Source organism: Pseudophryne corroboree, unplaced genomic scaffold, assembly GCF_028390025.1.
Source record: "Pseudophryne corroboree isolate aPseCor3 unplaced genomic scaffold, aPseCor3.hap2 scaffold_381, whole genome shotgun sequence".
Classification (NCBI taxonomy): Eukaryota; Metazoa; Chordata; class Amphibia; order Anura; family Myobatrachidae; genus Pseudophryne; species Pseudophryne corroboree.
The window spans coordinates 480375-497143 of record NW_026970029.1 but is presented as its reverse complement, the minus strand read 5'-3'; the positions used below and the strand labels follow the sequence as shown (position 1 = coordinate 497143).

The following is a 16769-nucleotide window of genomic DNA, read 5'->3' as shown; positions in this document are numbered from 1 at the left end:
AAAGGTACAAGACAGCTTTTCCTTGCCAATATCTCTCTTTTGCAAAGAGCTGCGCATTGGAAAATTCAGGGCTATGTCGTGTAGATGATGGCCTAACAGGAGGCTTTAAAATTTTCTTTCTAGTGTCCTTCGTTTGGGAGAAAAATGCAAAGGTACAAGACAGCTTTTCCTTGCCAATATCTCTCTTTTGCAAAGAGCTGCGCATTGGAAAATTCAGGGCTATGTCGTGTAGATGATGGCCTAACAGGAGGCTTTAAAATTATCTTTCTAGTGTCCTTCGTTTGGGAGAAAAATGCAAAGGTACAAGACAGCTTTTCCTTGCCAATATCTCTCTTTTGCAAAGAGCTGCGCATTGGAAAATTCAGGGCTATGTCGTGTAGATGATGGCCTAACAGGAGGCTTTAAAATTTTAATTCTAGTGTCCTTCGTTTGGGAGAAAAATGCAAAGGTACAAGACAGCTTTTCCTTGCCAATATCTCTCTTTTGCAAAGAGCTGCGCATTGGAAAATTCAGGGCTATGTCGTGTAGATGATGTTCTAACAGGAGGCTTTAAAATTTTAATTCTAGTGTCCTTCGTTTGGGAGAAAAATGCAAAGGTACAAGACAGCTTTTCCTTGCCAATATCTCTTTTGCAAAGAGCTGCGCATTGGAAAATTCAGGGCTATGTCGTGTAGATGATGGCCTAACAGGAGGCTTTAAAATTTTCTTTCTAGTGTCCTTCGTTTGGGAGAAAAATGCAAAGGTACAAGACAGCTTTTCCTTGCCAATATCTCTCTTTTGCAAAGAGCTGCGCATTGGAAAATTCAGGGCTATGTCGTGTAGATGATGGCCTAACAGGAGGCTTTAAAATTATCTTTCTAGTGTCCTTCGTTTGGGAGAAAAATGCAAAGGTACAAGACAGCTTTTCCTTGCCAATATCTCTCTTTTGCAAAGAGCTGCGCATTGGAAAATTCAGGGCTATGTCGTGTAGATGATGGCCTAACAGGAGGCTTTAAAATTTTATTTCTAGTGTCCTTCGTTTGGGAGAAAAATGCAAAGGTACAAGACAGCTTTTCCTTGCCAATATCTCTCTTTTGCAAAGAGCTGCGCATTGGAAAATTCAGGGCTATGTCGTGTAGATGATGGCCTAACAGGAGGCTTTAAAATTTTAATTCTAGTGTCCTTCGTTTGGGAGAAAAATGCAAAGGTACAAGACAGCTTTTCCTTGCCAATATCTCTCTTTTGCAAAGAGCTGCGCATTGGAAAATTCAGGGCTATGTCGTGTAGATGATGGCCTAACAGGAGGCTTTAAAATTTTAATTCTAGTGTCCTTCGTTTGGGAGAAAAATGCAAAGGTACAAGACAGCTTTTCCTTGCCAATATCTCTCTTTTGCAAAGAGCTGCGCATTGGAAAATTCAGGGCTATGTCGTGTAGATGATGGCCTAACAGGAGGCTTTAAAATTTTAATTCTAGTGTCCTTCGTTTGGGAGAAAAATGCAAAGGTACAAGACAGCTTTTCCTTGCCAATATCTCTCTATTGCAAAGAGCTACGCATTGGAAAATTCAGGGCTATGCCTTGTAGATAAAGCACTAACAGGAGGCTTTAAAATTTTAATTCTAGTGTCCTTCGTTTGGGAGAAAAATGCAAAGGTACAAGACAGCTTTTCCTTGCCAATATCTCTCTTTTGCAAAGAGCTGCGCATTGGAAAATTCAGGGCTATGTCGTGTAGATGATGGCCTAACAGGAGGCTTTAAAATTTTCTTTCTAGTGTCCTTCGTTTGGAAGAAAAATGCAAAGGTACAAGACAGCTTTTCCTTGCCAATATCTCTCTTTTGCAAAGAGCTGCGCATTGGAAAATTCAGGGCTATGTCGTGTAGATGATGGCCTAACAGGAGGCTTTAAAATTTTAATTCTAGTGTCCTTCGTTTGGGAGAAAAATGCAAAGGTACAAGACAGCTTTTCCTTGCCAATATCTCTCTTTTGCAAAGAGCTGCGCATTGGAAAATTCAGGGCTATGTCGTGTAGATGATGGCCTAACAGGAGGCTTTAAAATTTTCTTTCTAGTGACCTTCGTTTGGGAGAAAAATGCAAAGGTACAAGACAGCTTTTCCTTGCCAATATCTCTCTTTTGCAAAGAGCTGCGCATTGGAAAATTCAGGGCTATGTCGTGTAGATGATGGCCTAACAGGAGGCTTTAAAATTTTCTTTCTAGTGTCCTTCGTTTGGGAGAAAAATGCAAAGGTACAAGACAGCTTTTCCTTGCCAATATCTCTCTTTTGCAAAGAGCTGCGCATTGGAAAATTCAGGGCTATGTCGTGTAGATGATGGCCTAACAGGAGGCTTTAAAATTATCTTTCTAGTGTCCTTCGTTTGGGAGAAAAATGCAAAGGTACAAGACAGCTTTTCCTTGCCAATATCTCTCTTTTGCAAAGAGCTGCGCATTGGAAAATTCAGGGCTATGTCGTGTAGATGATGGCCTAACAGGAGGCTTTAAAATTTTAATTCTAGTGTCCTTCGTTTGGGAGAAAAATGCAAAGGTACAAGACAGCTTTTCCTTGCCAATATCTCTCTTTTGCAAAGAGCTGCGCATTGGAAAATTCAGGGCTATGTCGTGTAGATGATGGCCTCCTGTTAGGCCATCATCTACACGACATAGCCCTGAATTTTCCAATGCGCAGCTCTTTGCAAAAGAGAGATATTGGCAAGGAAAAGCTGTCTTGTACCTTTGCATTTTTCTCCCAAACGAAGGACACTAGAAAGATAATTTTAAAGCCTCCTGTTAGGCCATCATCTACACGACATAGCTCTGAATTTTCCAATGCGCAGCTCTTTGCAAAAGAGAGATATTGGCAAGGAAAAGCTGTCTTGTACCTTTGCATTTTTCTCCCAAACGAAGGACACTAGAATTAAAATTTTAAAGCCTCCTGTTAGGCAATCATCTACACGACATAGCCCGGAATTTTCCAATGCGCAGCTCTTTGCAAAAGAGAGATATTGGCAAGGAAAACCTGTCTTGTACCTTTGCATTTTTCTCCCAAACGAAGGACACTAGAAAGAAAATTTTAAAGCCTCCTGTTAGGCCATCATATACACGACATAGCCCTGAATTTTCCAATGCGCAGCTCTTTGCAAAAGAGAGATATTGGCAAGGAAAAGCTGTCTTGTACCATTGCATTTTTCACCCAAACGAAGGACACTAGAAAGAAAATTTTAAAGCCTCCTGTTAGACCATCATCTACACGGCATAGCTATGAATTTTCCAATGCGCAGCTCTTTGCAAAAGAGAGATATTGGCAAGGAAAAGCTGTCTTGTACCATTGCATTTTTCTCCCAAACGAAGGACACTTGTTTTCCCCCTGTGTGACTGCTCCCCAGCCTCGGAGGGTTGCATCTGTGGTCCCTAGGATCCAGTCCTGGATCCCGAACCATCGCCCCTCTAGGAGGTGAGAACTGTGCAGCCACCAATGGAGTGAGATTCTGGTCTTGGAAGACAGGATTATCCTCCGGTGCATGTGTAGGTGGGATCCGGACCAATTGTCCAACAGGTCCCACTGGAACACTCTGGCATGGAACCTGCCAAACTGAATGGTCTCGTAGGCCACAACCATCTTCCCCAGCAACTGAATGCATTGATGGATTAACACTCTTGCTGGTTTCAGAATTTGTTTGACCAGACTCTGGATCTCCATAGCCTTTCCAGTGGAAGAAAACCTCTTCTGTGTCCAGTATGTGTTATGATTCCAGCACTCTGGTCAGAGAAGATCTTATGGCAAGGACCGGAGCACTGGAACGGAATGCTGGGGAAGGGAGCAGGACAGGAAAATAGCCCTTGGCGCCCTAACTCTGTTGTCTCACCCGTGTTGTCAGAAATCCCCTGCGAGACTATGGTTTCTTGAGCCCTTGGCAACCGCGTTTGAAGGGCGGATTATGTCTGCCCAACTTCGATGCCCCCCGGTCTTAATGAGAGACAAAGGGAAACCCGAGACAGGGTGATAACAAGAGGCCCTCTAACTAAACAACCAGGCCAGGGGCTAAGCAAACTCAAAACTATAATATGTGCTGAGAAACCGCCAGGAAAAAGGACAACCAAAATATCCACTTGTCCAATTCTCCTACCCGGCACCGCCGAGTACCAGAGAGGACTTGTGGAAGCGGAACCCTCCGCAAATGCTCCAAACACAAAATATAAAAGGTAAAGCGGCTGAGCCGCAACACACGGCAGAGCCGCAACTCACGAACACCACTGGATATAAAACGGTGATCAGTCAGGACTCCAGGGAACCAAACGACCTCTTGGGATGAGATGACAACTCCCGAATACCGGACTTCTGCGGACTGGAATGACCGGATACAGCAGGACTGGAAACAGACTCTCAGCAAACAAAGGCAGCATGCAGGAAGCTATTACCGGCATCTGTGAGAAGCCCTGGGAGTGTATTTAACAAGGAGTCCTCCAATCAGCTGCTAAAGGCTGATTAGAATAAATGCCGTGCAGCTGCCTTGCTGCACGGCCAGAGAGCAGGTGAATATCTTAATTTCCTAAAGCCTAGCAACGGGGAACGCGGTCCACCAGTGGCGTCCCCGTTGCTAGGGTCCGTGCGGCTCAGCGCGCCCGGCGTCTAGCATTGCTAGGGAGCCGGCGGCTGTACGTGCATGGCATCTCTAGTTGCTAGGCGCCGGGCCGCGCAGACCATCAAGCGGACCCCGGCGCCTAACAGTACCCCCCCCTTGAGGAGGGGTCAAGGAACCCCTAAAGCCAGGTTTCTGAGGAAATTCCCGGAAAAATGCCCTCTTGAGCCTCGGGGCATGAAGATCCTTATCCAGGACCCAAGACCTTTCCTCCGGACCATAGCCTTTCCAGTGAACCAGAAAATACAGCCGATCCCGGGACAATTTGGAATCGAGAACCTTCTCTACCAAGAACTCCTGTTGTCCCTGTACATCCACTGGAGATCTACCCTGAGAGATCTTCCGAGGAAATCTACTGGAAGAAACGTATTGTTTCAACAGGGAACAATGAAACGTATTTCCAATCCTGAGAGATCTTGGTAAACGTAACCGAAAGGCAACTGGGTTGACTCTTTTAATAATAAGAAATGGCCCAATAAATTTGGGTCCCAGTCTAGCTGAGGATTGTCGAAGCCTGATGTTGCGAGTCGACAACCACACCCTATCTCCCACCTTAAAAGTGCAAGGACGTCGGAGCCTGTCAGAAAATTTCTTCTCTCGAAAGGCCGCTTTTCTGAGAGCAAGGTGCACCTTTTTCCAAATGGCTCTGAGATGGGAGGTTAAGGTAAGCGAGGAGACTGAGGAATGATGAAAAAAAGAATTAGCTCTGGGGTGAAAACCAAAAACTGAAAAGAATGGAGACTCTTTAGTGGAGGAATGACAAGAATTATTGTAAGCAAATTCAGCCAACGGAAGAAACTCGGACCAATCATTCTGGAGTTTGGCTGAATACAAGCGCAAATATTGTTTCAATGATTGGTTAACTCGTTCGGTTTGCCCGTTGGATTGTGGGTGGTAACCGGATGTTAACGACAATTTCATCTTCAATGAGGCACAAAAACATTTCCAGAATTGTGCGATGAATTGTGGACCCCGATCAGAAACAATATCAGTAGGCAACCCATGAAGCCTGAATACATGGCGGAGAAACAAAACTGCCAACCCTTGGGCAGAAGGCAATCGGGGAAGAGCAATAAAATGAGCCATTTTACTAAAACGGTCCACTACCACCCATATGACTCGGAATCCGGCTGAAAGGGGAAGGTCAACCACAAAATCCATGGAAATATGAGACCACGGCCGGAGAGGAACATTTACGGGCATAAGTTGCCCGATGGGCAAGGAACGGGGAACCTTATGCTGTGCACAAACCTGACTTGAATAAACAAATTCCTTGACGTCTTTAGAAAGACCAGGCCACCATACTGAGCGAGAGACTAACTCCAATGTCTTAGAGACTCCTGGATGCCCTGAAACTTTGTTATCATGGAATTCCGTTAAAACAGTAACTCTCAAAAACTCAGGGACGTAAAGACGACCAGCAGGAGTAATTCTAGGAGCTTGGTGTTGAAGCTGTTTTAACTGGGTAAATAAATCTTGTGTGAGGCCCGCCCAGATGACCGAAGATGGAAGTATGGGGGTAACAGGATTGTTATTGTGAACCGGAAGAAAGCTATGTGACAGGGCATCAGCCTTAGTATTCTTGGAACCAGGCCTGAAAGTGATTATAAATTTGAAACGCGTAAAAAATAATGCCCAACGTGCCTGCCGGGCATTAAGCCGCTTAGCCGATTCAATCTATTGCAGGTTCTTATGGTCAGTCAATACCGAAATAGTATGTTTTGCTCCCTCCAGCCAATGCCTCCACTCCTCGAAAGCCCATTTTACCACCAGTAACTCCCGATTACCAACGTCATAGTTGGATTCAGCGGAGGAGAATTTCCTGGACATAAAGGCACAAGGATGTAACTCCAGAGACTCCGGATCCTTTTGAGAAAGGATAGCCCCCACTCCAACCTCCGAGGCATCAACCTCCACCACAAAGGGCAATTCCGGATTAGGATGTCAGAGGACTGGAGCCGAGACAAAGGCTTGTTTCAAGGCCCGGAAGGACAACTCAGCTTCACGCGACCAGTTGGTAGGATCCGCTCCTTTCTTTGTCAGAGCTACAATGGGAGCAACCAGGTCAGAAAAAGAATGAATAAACCTCCTATAATAATTCGCAAACCCTAAAAAACGCTTAATTGCTTTTAAATTGGTGGGTTGCGCCCAACTAAGGATGGCCTGGAGTTTCTTTGGTTCCATGGAAAATTATGTACCCTAAAAAAGATACTTCCGTGACATGAAACTCACACTTCTCCAGCTTGGCATATAAATGATTCTCACATAACTTTTGAAGAACCAGACGCACCTGGGTAACATGTTGTTCCATTGATTTAGAAAAAATCAGGATGTCGTCTAAGTAAACGACCACGAATTTCCCTAGGAAGTCACGGAGCACATCGTTAATGAGGTCTTGAAAAACTGCCGGAGCATTGGACAGGCCGAACGGCATCACCAGGTATTCGTAGTGACCCGACTGAGAACTGAAGGCCGTTTTCCACTCATCTCCAGATTTAATTCGGATGAGGTTGTACGCTCCTCTAAGGTCAATTTTAGAAAAAATCACAGCAGAACGTAACTGATCAAAGAGTACAGAAATCAACGGCAAAGGATAGGTGTTTTTAACTGAGATCTTATTCAGGGCTCTAAAATCAATGCAAGGTCTAAGCGAGCCATCCTTTTTCTCCACAAAGAAGAAGCCTGCACTTAAAGGAGATTTTGATGGTCTAATAAATCCTTTCTCAAGGCTCTCCTTTACATAATCATTCATAGCCGCAGTTTCTGGCCCGGATAATGCATATAATCTTCCCTTTGGCAATGCGGCACCAGGAATTAACTCAATAGCACAATCATAAGGCCGATGGGGAGGCAGAATGTCCGCATTGCCTTTGGAGAAAACATCAGCAAACTCCTGGTATTCCACCGGAATGAGTTCTGGAATGATAGCTGCTACTCTGACTGGAAACGTGATACATTCCTTATCACAAAAAGTACCCCAATGTGAAATCTTCCCCGACCGCCAATCAATGGTGGGATTATGAAAGGCCAGCCAAGGGTGACCCAGAACAACTGGAACTGCTGGGCAATGTGTAAGAAAGAACTCGATTTTCTCGGAATGTAGAGCTCCTACTGTAAGTAGTACAGGGGGTGTACGGAGAGAAATAATCCCATTAGACAGCGGACTCCCATCTAAGCCATGCATGGTGACACACCTACCCAAAGGTAACTGAGGAATGCCTAAGGCCTTAGCCCAAGTTAAATCCATAAAGTTTCCTGCAGCTCCACTGTCAACAAAAGCCGACACCAAAGAACTGAGGCTGCCAAAGGAAACTTTAACTGGGACTAAAAGGGAGTTATTCGAGGAGATAAGCTGCAGACCTAGGTGAACCCCCTCACAATTCACCTGGTCAAAGCGTTTCCCGACTTGTTCGGACAATTACGAGCAAAATGTCCCTTACCCCCACAGTACAGACAAAGACCAGAATTTTGCCTTCTGGCTCTTTCTTCAGGAGACAGCCGGGAGAGACCCATCTGCATGGTCTCCTCTACGTCTTCAGGAATGGAATATACACACGGACTTGTCCTTACAGGTGCTCCTTTTTCAGCCCTCCGCTCTCTGAGACGACGATCAATCTTAATAGAAAGCTCCATGAGTTTATCGAGAGTCTCAGGAGCAGGGTAGTGAAGGAGACTGTCTTTTATAGACTCTGATAAGCCGAGGCGAAACTGACTGCGCAGGGCTGGGTCATTCCAGCCACAGTCGTTCGACCAACGGCGAAACTCCGTACAATAAACCTCTGCAGGATTTCTACCCTGTCTGAGAGGGCGCAACTGACTTTCAGCGGACGCCTCTCTATCAGGGTCATCATACAAGAGCCCTAAAGACTCAAAAAAAGCGTCAATTGACAACAATGCCGGATCCTCTGCTCTTAAACCAAATGCCCAGGTCTGAGGATCCCCCTGGAGCAAAGAAATAATAAACCCGACCCGCTGAGATTCAGTACCCGAGGAAGTCGGTCTTAAACGAAAATAAAGTTTACAGGATTCTTTAAAATTAAAAAACTCTTTTCTATCACCAGAAAAACGGTCAGGCAAATGCATCTTTGGTTCAGGGACTACCCTTGGGGAAGCTCGCAAAAGATCTTCCTGCGACTTCACCCGAAGAGAAAGATCCTGAACCATCTGAGTAAGTTCTTGAATCTGGCTGACTAAGAGCTGACCAGGATTTGGCCCTAAACCTGTTGGATTCATGAGGCCGATAAACTCTCACAAAACTGAATGAGAAAAAATTAAACCCCGTTTAATTTTAAGTTTTGGTATGGCCGGTAATAATGTTATGATTCCAGCACTCTGGTCAGAGAAGATCTTATGGCAAGGACTGGAGCACTGGAACGGAATGCTGGGGAAGGGAGCAGGACAGGAAAATAGCCCCTGGCGCCCTAACTCTGTTGTCTCACCCGTGTTGTCAGAAATCCCCTGCAAGACTATGGTTTCTTGAGCCCTTGGCAGCCGCGTTTGAAGGGCGGATTATGTCTGCCCAACTTCGATGCCCCCCCGGTCTTAATGAGAGACAAAGGGAAACCTGAGACAGGGTGATAACAAGAGGCCCTCTAACTAAACAACCAGGCCAGGGGCTAAGCAAACTCAAAACTATAATAAGTAGACAAGTCAAAATTTCAAACCCCCTGTTATGGTGTAGGGTACCTGGCCTTCTCTGATGTAATCAGAGTTAGATTTGATTCAGTGATTTTATAAAAACAGCTAGGAAGCACAATTTAGCAGTGGGTTGCAGAGAAAAAAAATATGCTGGCAGAAAAATCCAATTGAGTGATTAAACAGCTCTTCATTTTCTGGCTTTATTTTTATGCTAACAAATTTGTTCTCTGAAAAGTGTCCACAAAGCCAAGTCTCTGATTAACACCTTTGTAAGGATGGTTTTTCACCTATTACTAAATTAAACTTGCTTCATTGGAAAGGCAGCAAGATGCATCCTCATTTCAATGGTAAGTCAACCTTCTTGCCCTATGTTCCCTGTCAACGGATGAAGACGCATCATTATCTACCGCAGTCATTTTGGCCCAATAGATATGCAAGAAGTTTAGATTCCCCTTTCTTTGCAGGTAGAGGAAGGAAAAGGAAGAGGTCTGTAGCCTCTTCAAGATCGCAGGACCAGAGATTGTCCTCTGCTTCTGCCAAATCCACTGCATGACACTGGGGCTTTCTTGCAGGAGCCCACACCAGTGGGGGCACGTCTAAAACTCTTCAGTCAGTTCTGGATTCATTCGGACCTGGACTCGTGGGTTTTACAAATAGTGTCCCAAGGGTACAAACTGGGGTTTCAAGACGTTCCCCCTCACCGATTGTTCAAATTGGCCTTAGTCAGCAGGGAGAAGGTTTTTATTCAAGCCTCTTCGTGGTCCCGAAGCCGGACGGCTCAGTCAGACCAATCTTAAATCTGAAATCCCTCAATTTCTTCCTAAAGAAATTCAATTTCAAGATGGAATTTCTCAGGGCAGTGATCTCCAGTCCGGAGGACGGAGATTTCATGGTTTTGGTAGACATAAAGGATGCCTACTTACATGTTCCCATTTAGCCACTGCCTCAAGCTACCTAAGGTTTGCAATTCAGGATTGTCATTACCAATTTCAGACATTGCCGTTTGGTCTGTCCACGGCTCCGAGGATTTTCACCAGGGTGATGGCGGAAATTATGGTTCTCCTTCGCAAGCAAGGAGTCACAATTATCCCGTACTTGGATGATCTCCTGATAAAGGCGAGATCCAGGGACCAGTTGGTGCAAAACATTGCACTCTCCCTGACAGTTCTTCAACAACATGGTTGGCTCCTAAACTTGCCAAAATCGCAGTTGGTCCCAATGACGCGGTTGTTGTTTTTGGGAGTCATACTGTTAGGCGCCGGGGTCCGCTTGATGGTCTGCGCGGCCCGGCGCCTAGCAACTAGAGACGCCGTGCACGTACAGCCGCCGGCTCCCTAGCAACGCTAGACGCCGGGCGCGCTGAGCCGCACGGACCCTAGCAACGGGGACGCCACTGGCGGACCGCGTTCCCCGTTGCTAGGCTTTAGGAAATTAAGATATTCACCTGCTCTCTGGCCGTGCAGCAAGGCAGCTGCACGGCATTTATTCTAATCAGCCTTTAGCAGCTGATTGGAGGACTCCTTGTTAAATACACTCCCAGGGCTTCTCACAGACGCCGGTAATAGCTTCCTGCATGCTGCCTTTGTTTGCTGAGAGTCTGTTTCCAGTCCTGCTGTATCCGGTCATTCCAGTCCGCAGAAGTCCGGTATTCGGGAGTTGTCATCTCATCCCAAGAGTTCGTTTGGTTCCCTGGAGTCCTGACTGATCACCGTTTTATATCCAGTGGTGTTCGTGAGTTGCGGCTCTGCCGTGTGTTGCGGCTCAGCCGCTTTACCTTTTATATTTTGTGTTTGGAGCATTTGCGGAGGGTTCCGCTTCCACAAGTCCTCTCTGGTACTTGGCGGTGCCGGGTAGGAGAATTGGACAAGTGGATATTTTGGTTGTCCTTTTTCCTGGCGGTTTCTCCGCACATATTATAGTTTTGAGTTTGCTTAGCCCCTGGCCTGGTTGTTTAGTTAGAGGGCCTCTTGTTATCACCCTGTCTCAGGTTTCCCTTTGTCTCTCATTAAGACCGGGGGGCATCGAAGTTGGGCAGACATAATCCGCCCTTCAAACGCGGCTGCCAAGGGCTCAAGAAACCATAGTCTCGCAGGGGATTTCTGACAACATGGGTGAGACAACAGAGTTAGGGCGCCAGGGGCTATTTTCCTGTCCTGCTCCCTTCCCCAGCATTCCGTTCCAGTGCTCCAGTCCTTGCCATAAGATCTTCTCTGACCAGAGTGCTGGAATCATAACATTATTACCGGCCATACCAAAACTTAAAATTAAACGGGGTTTAATTTTTTCTCATTCAGTTTTGTGAGAGTTTATCGGCCTCATGAATCCAACAGGTTTAGGGCCAAATCCTGGTCAGCTCTTAGTCAGCCAGATTCAAGAACTTACTCAGATGGTTCAGGATCTTTCTCTTCGGGTGAAGTCGCAGGAAGATCTTTTGCGAGCTTCCCCAAGGGTAGTCCCTGAACCAAAGATGCATTTGCCTGACCGTTTTTCTGGTGATAGAAAAGAGTTTTTTAATTTTAAAGAATCCTGTAAACTTTATTTTCGTTTAAGACCGACTTCCTCGGGTACTGAATCTCAGCGGGTCGGGTTTATTATTTCTTTGCTCCAGGGGGATCCTCAGACCTGGGCATTTGGTTTAAGAGCAGAGGATCCGGCATTGTTGTCAATTGACGCTTTTTTTGAGTCTTTAGGGCTCTTGTATGATGACCCTGATACAGAGGCGTCCGCTGAAAGTCAGTTGCGCGCTCTCAGACAGGGTAGAAATCCTGCAGAGGTTTGTTGTACGGAGTTTCGCCGTTGGTACCTGCCAGGTGAGATACTATGATCATGTTGGTGCTTCTCCCAGGGCAAGGCTCACCCATTGCACTCTGGGTGTGCTGCCCCTGTGATTTCCCCAAATGTGGGAAACTTGACTGCATAATTTGTGTTTCCCCTGGTCGGCTCTCGTATAATTCAGATCTCTTTGTCTCAGGTCTCTCTCCAGCCTAGTTTGCTGTCTGTTTCCACTTCTCTTTTCTTGAGCCGCTCCCTTCTATGCCCTTGCGCACTATCCTGACTTCTCCCGTCTGCTTACTTTGTGCCTTCCAACACACAATGCAAACTACAGGTAGTGCTGCAGGGCCCACACCCTTTTACTTGCCTCACAGAGCAGCTCTGGAGCTGTTACAGTGCCCAGCTGCTGCAAGAAATCAGCTTGAATGCTTCAGGGGCTGGGGCATTGCCAACATGAGCCCCACACCGAAGGAGGGTGGGGGTGTTTAATGCGAACTAAGGGTCACCCAAGTGCCGCAAAAGGCCGCCATGCCCTGCATGCCCCTTTTCTCTTTTCATATGCAGACGAGGGTTGAAGCCAACTTTGACCCACTGCTTGGATGGCATTACCATATGCAAATCAATCTGCTGCAGGCCTTCCCCCAGGAATGCTTGCACTAGTTGTTGCATTTGGTTTGTTGTTTGGGGGTGCTTCAGTATTAGGCAGCCTTCTGCCCTCCCATGTTCATCTGAAAATATGTGTTCTCCCTGCAGTTGTTGTCCCCAGATGAGAGTTCCCTTGTGCTGCCTCAGTTGAATCTCCTTTACTTGACAGAGATGTGCCTGAGCAGCGGCCCTCCCCAGCCCTATCCCAAATCATACTTATTTTGCATAGGAGATACCATGGTCATGAAGATTGTTCTCCCAGGTTGAGGTTCATTCATTGCATTCTGGGTATGCTGACCCCTGTGATTTCCCCAAATGTGGGAAACTCGACTGCATTATTTGTGGTAGTGGGGGACTGTGTTTGTGCTTTCCTCTGCTCAGCTCTGGTAAAAATCAGATTTCTATGTCTCAGATCTTCCTCTAGCCTTGTTCTTCTTTCGAGAGTTCCCTTGTGCTGCCTCAGTTGGATCTCCTTCACTTGACAGGGGGGTGCCCGAGCAGCGACCCTCCCCAGCTCTAGCCCAACTCCTACTTACCTGCCAGGTGAGATACTATGATCGGGAAGGTGCTTCTCCCAGGGCAAGGCTCACCCATTGCACTCTGGGTGTGCTGCTCCTGCGATTTCCCCAAATGTGGGAAACTTGACTGCATAATTTGTGTTTCCTCTGGTCGGCTCTCGTATAATTCAGATCTCTTTGTCTCAGGTCTTTCTCCAGCCTAGTTTGCTGTCTGTTTCCACTTCTCTTTTCTTGAGCCGCTCCCTTCTATGCCCTTGCACACTATACTGACCTCTCCCGTCTGCTTACTTGTGCCTTCCAACGCACAATGCATACTACAGGTAGTGCTGCAGGGCCCACACCCTTTTACATGCTTTTCAGAACAGCTCTGGAGCTGTTACAGTGCCCAGCTGCTGCAAGAAATCATCTTGAATGCTTCAGGGGCTGGGGCATAGCCAACATGAGACCCACACCGAAGGAGGGTGGAGATGTTTAATGTGAATTAGGGGTCATCCAAGCGCCACAAAAGGACGCCATGCCCTGCACATCCCTTTTTTCTTTTCATATGCAGACGAGGGTTGAAGCCAACTTTGACCCACTGCTTGGATGACATCACCATATGCAAATCCATCTGCTGTAGGCCTTCCCCCAGGAATGCTTGTACTAGTTGTTGCATTTGGTTTGTTGTTTGGGGGTGCTTCAGTATTAGGCAGCCTTCTGCCCTCCCATGTTCATCTGAAAATATGTGTTCTCCCAGCAGTTGTTGTCCCCAGATGAGAGTTCCCTTGTGCTGCCTCAGTTGAATCTCCTTTACTTGACAGAGATGTGCCTGAGCAGCGGCCCTCCCCAGCTCTATCCCAAATCATACTTATTTTGCATAGGAGATACCATGGTCATGAAGATTGTTCTCCCAGGGTGAGGTTCATTCATTGCATTCTGGGTATGCTGACTCCTATGATTTCCCCAAATGTGGGAAACTTGACTGCATTATTTGTGGTAGTGGGGGACTGTGTTTGTGCTTTCCTCTGGTCAGCTCTGGTAAAAGTCAGATTTATTTGTCTCAGATCTTCCTCTAGCCTTGTTCTTCTTTCGAGAGTTCCCTTGTGCTGCCTCAGTTGGATCTCCTTCAATTGACAGGGGGGTGCCCGAGCATCGACCCTCCCCAGCTCAAGCCCAACTCCTACTTACCTGCCAGGTGAGATATTATGATCATGAAGGTGCTTCTCCCAGGGCAAGGCTCACCCATTGCACTCTGGGTGTGCTGCTCCTGCGATTTCCCCAAATGTGGGAAACTTGACTGCATAATTTGTGTTTCCCCTGGTCAGCTCTCGTATAATTCAGATCTCTTTGTCTCAGGTCTCTCTCCAGCCTAGTTTGCTGTCTGTTTCAACTTCTCTTTTCTTGAGCCGCTCCCTTCTATGCCCTTGCGCACTATCTTGACTTCTCCCATCTGCTTACTTTGTGCCTTCCAACGCACAATGCGAACTACAGGTAGTGCTGCAGGGCCCACACCCTTTTACTTGCCTTACAGAGCAGCTCTGGAGCTATTACAGTGCCCAGCTGCTGCAAGTAATCAGCTTGAATGCTTCAGGGGCTGGGGCATAGCCAACATGAGCCCCACACCGAAGTAGGGTGGAGGTGTTTAATGCGAACTAGGGGTCATCCAAGCGCCGCAAAAGGCCGCCATGCCCTGCACGCCCCTTTTCTCTTTTCATATGCAGACGAGGGTTGAAGCCAACTTTGACCCACTGCTTGGATGACATCACCATATGCAAATCCATCTGCTGCAGGCCTTCCCCCAGGAATGCTTGTACTAGTTGTTGCATTTGGTTTGTTGTTTGGGGGTGCTTCAGTATTAGGCAGCCTTCTGCCCTCCCATGTTCATCTGAAAATATGTGTTCTCCCTGCAGTTGTTGTCCCCAGATGAGAGTTCCCTTGTGCTGCCTCAGTTGAATCTCCTTTACTTGACAGAGATGTGCCTGAGCAGCGGCCCTCCCCAGCCCTATCCCAAATCATACTTATTTTGCATAGGAGATACCATGGTCATGAAGATTGTTCTCCCAGGGTGAGGTTCATTCATTGCATTCTGGGTATGCTGACCCCTGTGATTTCCCCAAATGTGGGAAACTCGACTGCATAATTTGTGGTAGTGGGGGACTGTGTTTGTGCTTTCCTCTGGTCAGCTCTGGTAAAAGCCAGATTTCTGTGTCTCAGATCTTCCTCTAGCCTTGTTCTTCTTTCGAGAGTTCTCTTGTGCTGCCTCAGTTGGATCTCCTTCACTTGACAGGGGGGTGCCCGAGCAGCGACCCTCCTCAGCTCTTGCCCAACTCCTACTTACCTGCCAGGTGAGATACTATGATCATGAAGGTGCTTCTCCCAGGGCAAGGCTCACCCATTGCACTCTGTGTGTGCTGCTCCAGCTATTTCCCCAAATGTGGGAAACTCGACTGCATAATTTGTGTTTCCCCTGGTCGGCTCTCGTATAATTCAGATCTCTTTGTCTCAGGTCTCTCTCCAGCCTAGTTTGCTGTCTGTTTCCACTTCTCTTTTCTTGAGCCGCTCCCTTCTATGCCCTTGCGCACTATCCTGACTTCTCCCGTCTGCTTACTTTGTGCCTTCCAACGCACAATGCGAACTACAGGTAGTGCTGCAGGGCCCACACCCTTTTAGTTCCCTTACAGAGCAGCTCTGGAGCTGTTACAGTGCCCAGCTGCTGCAAGAAATCAGCTTGAATGTTCTTCGTTGATTGATGGAAGAAACATCTTACAAAAACTCTCCAGATTATTGACTTTTTAAAGTTTTTCTAGGAAACGTTCTAGATGAATGCTTATTAGCGTTTGTCAGAATGTACGTTTGCAAAGTGTCTCTGTGGCGCAATCAGTTAGCGTGTTCGGTTATTATCCAAAAGGTTGGTGGTTCAATCCCACCCAGGGACGTAATTTACCTTGTTATCAGATTTTGGTGATCTTTAAGTAGACAAGTCAAAATTTCAAACCCCCTCTTGTGGTGTAGGGTACCTGGCCTTCTCTGATGTAATCAGAGTTAGATTTGATTAAGTGATTTTATAAAAAAAACAGCTAGGAAGCACAATTTAGCAGTGGGTTGCAGAGAAAAAGAAATATGCTGGCAAAAAAATCCAATTGAGTGATTAAACAGCTCTTCATTTTCTTGCTTTATTTTTGTGCTAACAAATTTTTTCTCTGAAAAGTGTCCACAAAGCCAAGTCTCTGATTAACACCTTTGTAGGGATGGTTTTTCACCTATTACTAAATTAAACTTGCTTCATTGGAAAGGCAGCAAGATGCATCGTCATTTCAATATCTACTGAAATAATACAGGTTGACACCAGGAAACATTAACGCCACTGCATCCTTGCTGCTTTCTCATGTGGAAGTCTGTTTAATGTGAAAACAAGGTGATATCTAATTAGCACACAGGTAAGGAATTAAGAAAATCTTTATTTAAGGGTGAAGATGTTTCTCACAAAATCGTTGCCCCAATGCATCATTGAAATTCAAGCTGGAAAGATGATTTTAATATATCACTTGTACATTTTGTATTGCTCTTCTGGTGACAATGTAGTTTGTTTTTGTCAATTACCATTTTA

General features: G+C 46.3%; 7 non-coding genes across 7 annotated transcripts; all 7 read left to right on the top strand.

Moving 5' to 3' along the window:
- The first annotated feature begins 12043 nt into the window (after positions 1-12043).
- On the top strand, positions 12044-12206 carry LOC135022080 (U1 spliceosomal RNA). Its single transcript, XR_010219246.1, has one exon. It is a non-coding gene; the product is annotated as a U1 spliceosomal RNA (small nuclear RNA).
- Positions 12207-12877: 671 nt separating this feature from the next.
- Positions 12878-13041, top strand: LOC135022100 (U1 spliceosomal RNA). Its single transcript, XR_010219267.1, has one exon. It is a non-coding gene; the product is annotated as a U1 spliceosomal RNA (small nuclear RNA).
- A 152-nt stretch (positions 13042-13193) lies between these two features.
- Positions 13194-13356, top strand: LOC135022058 (U1 spliceosomal RNA). Its single transcript, XR_010219225.1, has one exon. It is a non-coding gene; the product is annotated as a U1 spliceosomal RNA (small nuclear RNA).
- Positions 13357-14026: 670 nt separating this feature from the next.
- Positions 14027-14190, top strand: LOC135022042 (U1 spliceosomal RNA). The gene has a single exon (XR_010219209.1). It is a non-coding gene; the product is annotated as a U1 spliceosomal RNA (small nuclear RNA).
- Positions 14191-14342: 152 nt separating this feature from the next.
- LOC135022048 (U1 spliceosomal RNA) lies at positions 14343-14505 on the top strand. The gene has a single exon (XR_010219215.1). It is a non-coding gene; the product is annotated as a U1 spliceosomal RNA (small nuclear RNA).
- Positions 14506-15176: 671 nt separating this feature from the next.
- On the top strand, positions 15177-15340 carry LOC135022084 (U1 spliceosomal RNA). Its single transcript, XR_010219251.1, has one exon. It is a non-coding gene; the product is annotated as a U1 spliceosomal RNA (small nuclear RNA).
- Positions 15341-15492: 152 nt separating this feature from the next.
- LOC135022075 (U1 spliceosomal RNA) lies at positions 15493-15655 on the top strand. The gene has a single exon (XR_010219241.1). It is a non-coding gene; the product is annotated as a U1 spliceosomal RNA (small nuclear RNA).
- The last annotated feature ends 1114 nt before the right edge of the window (positions 15656-16769 follow it).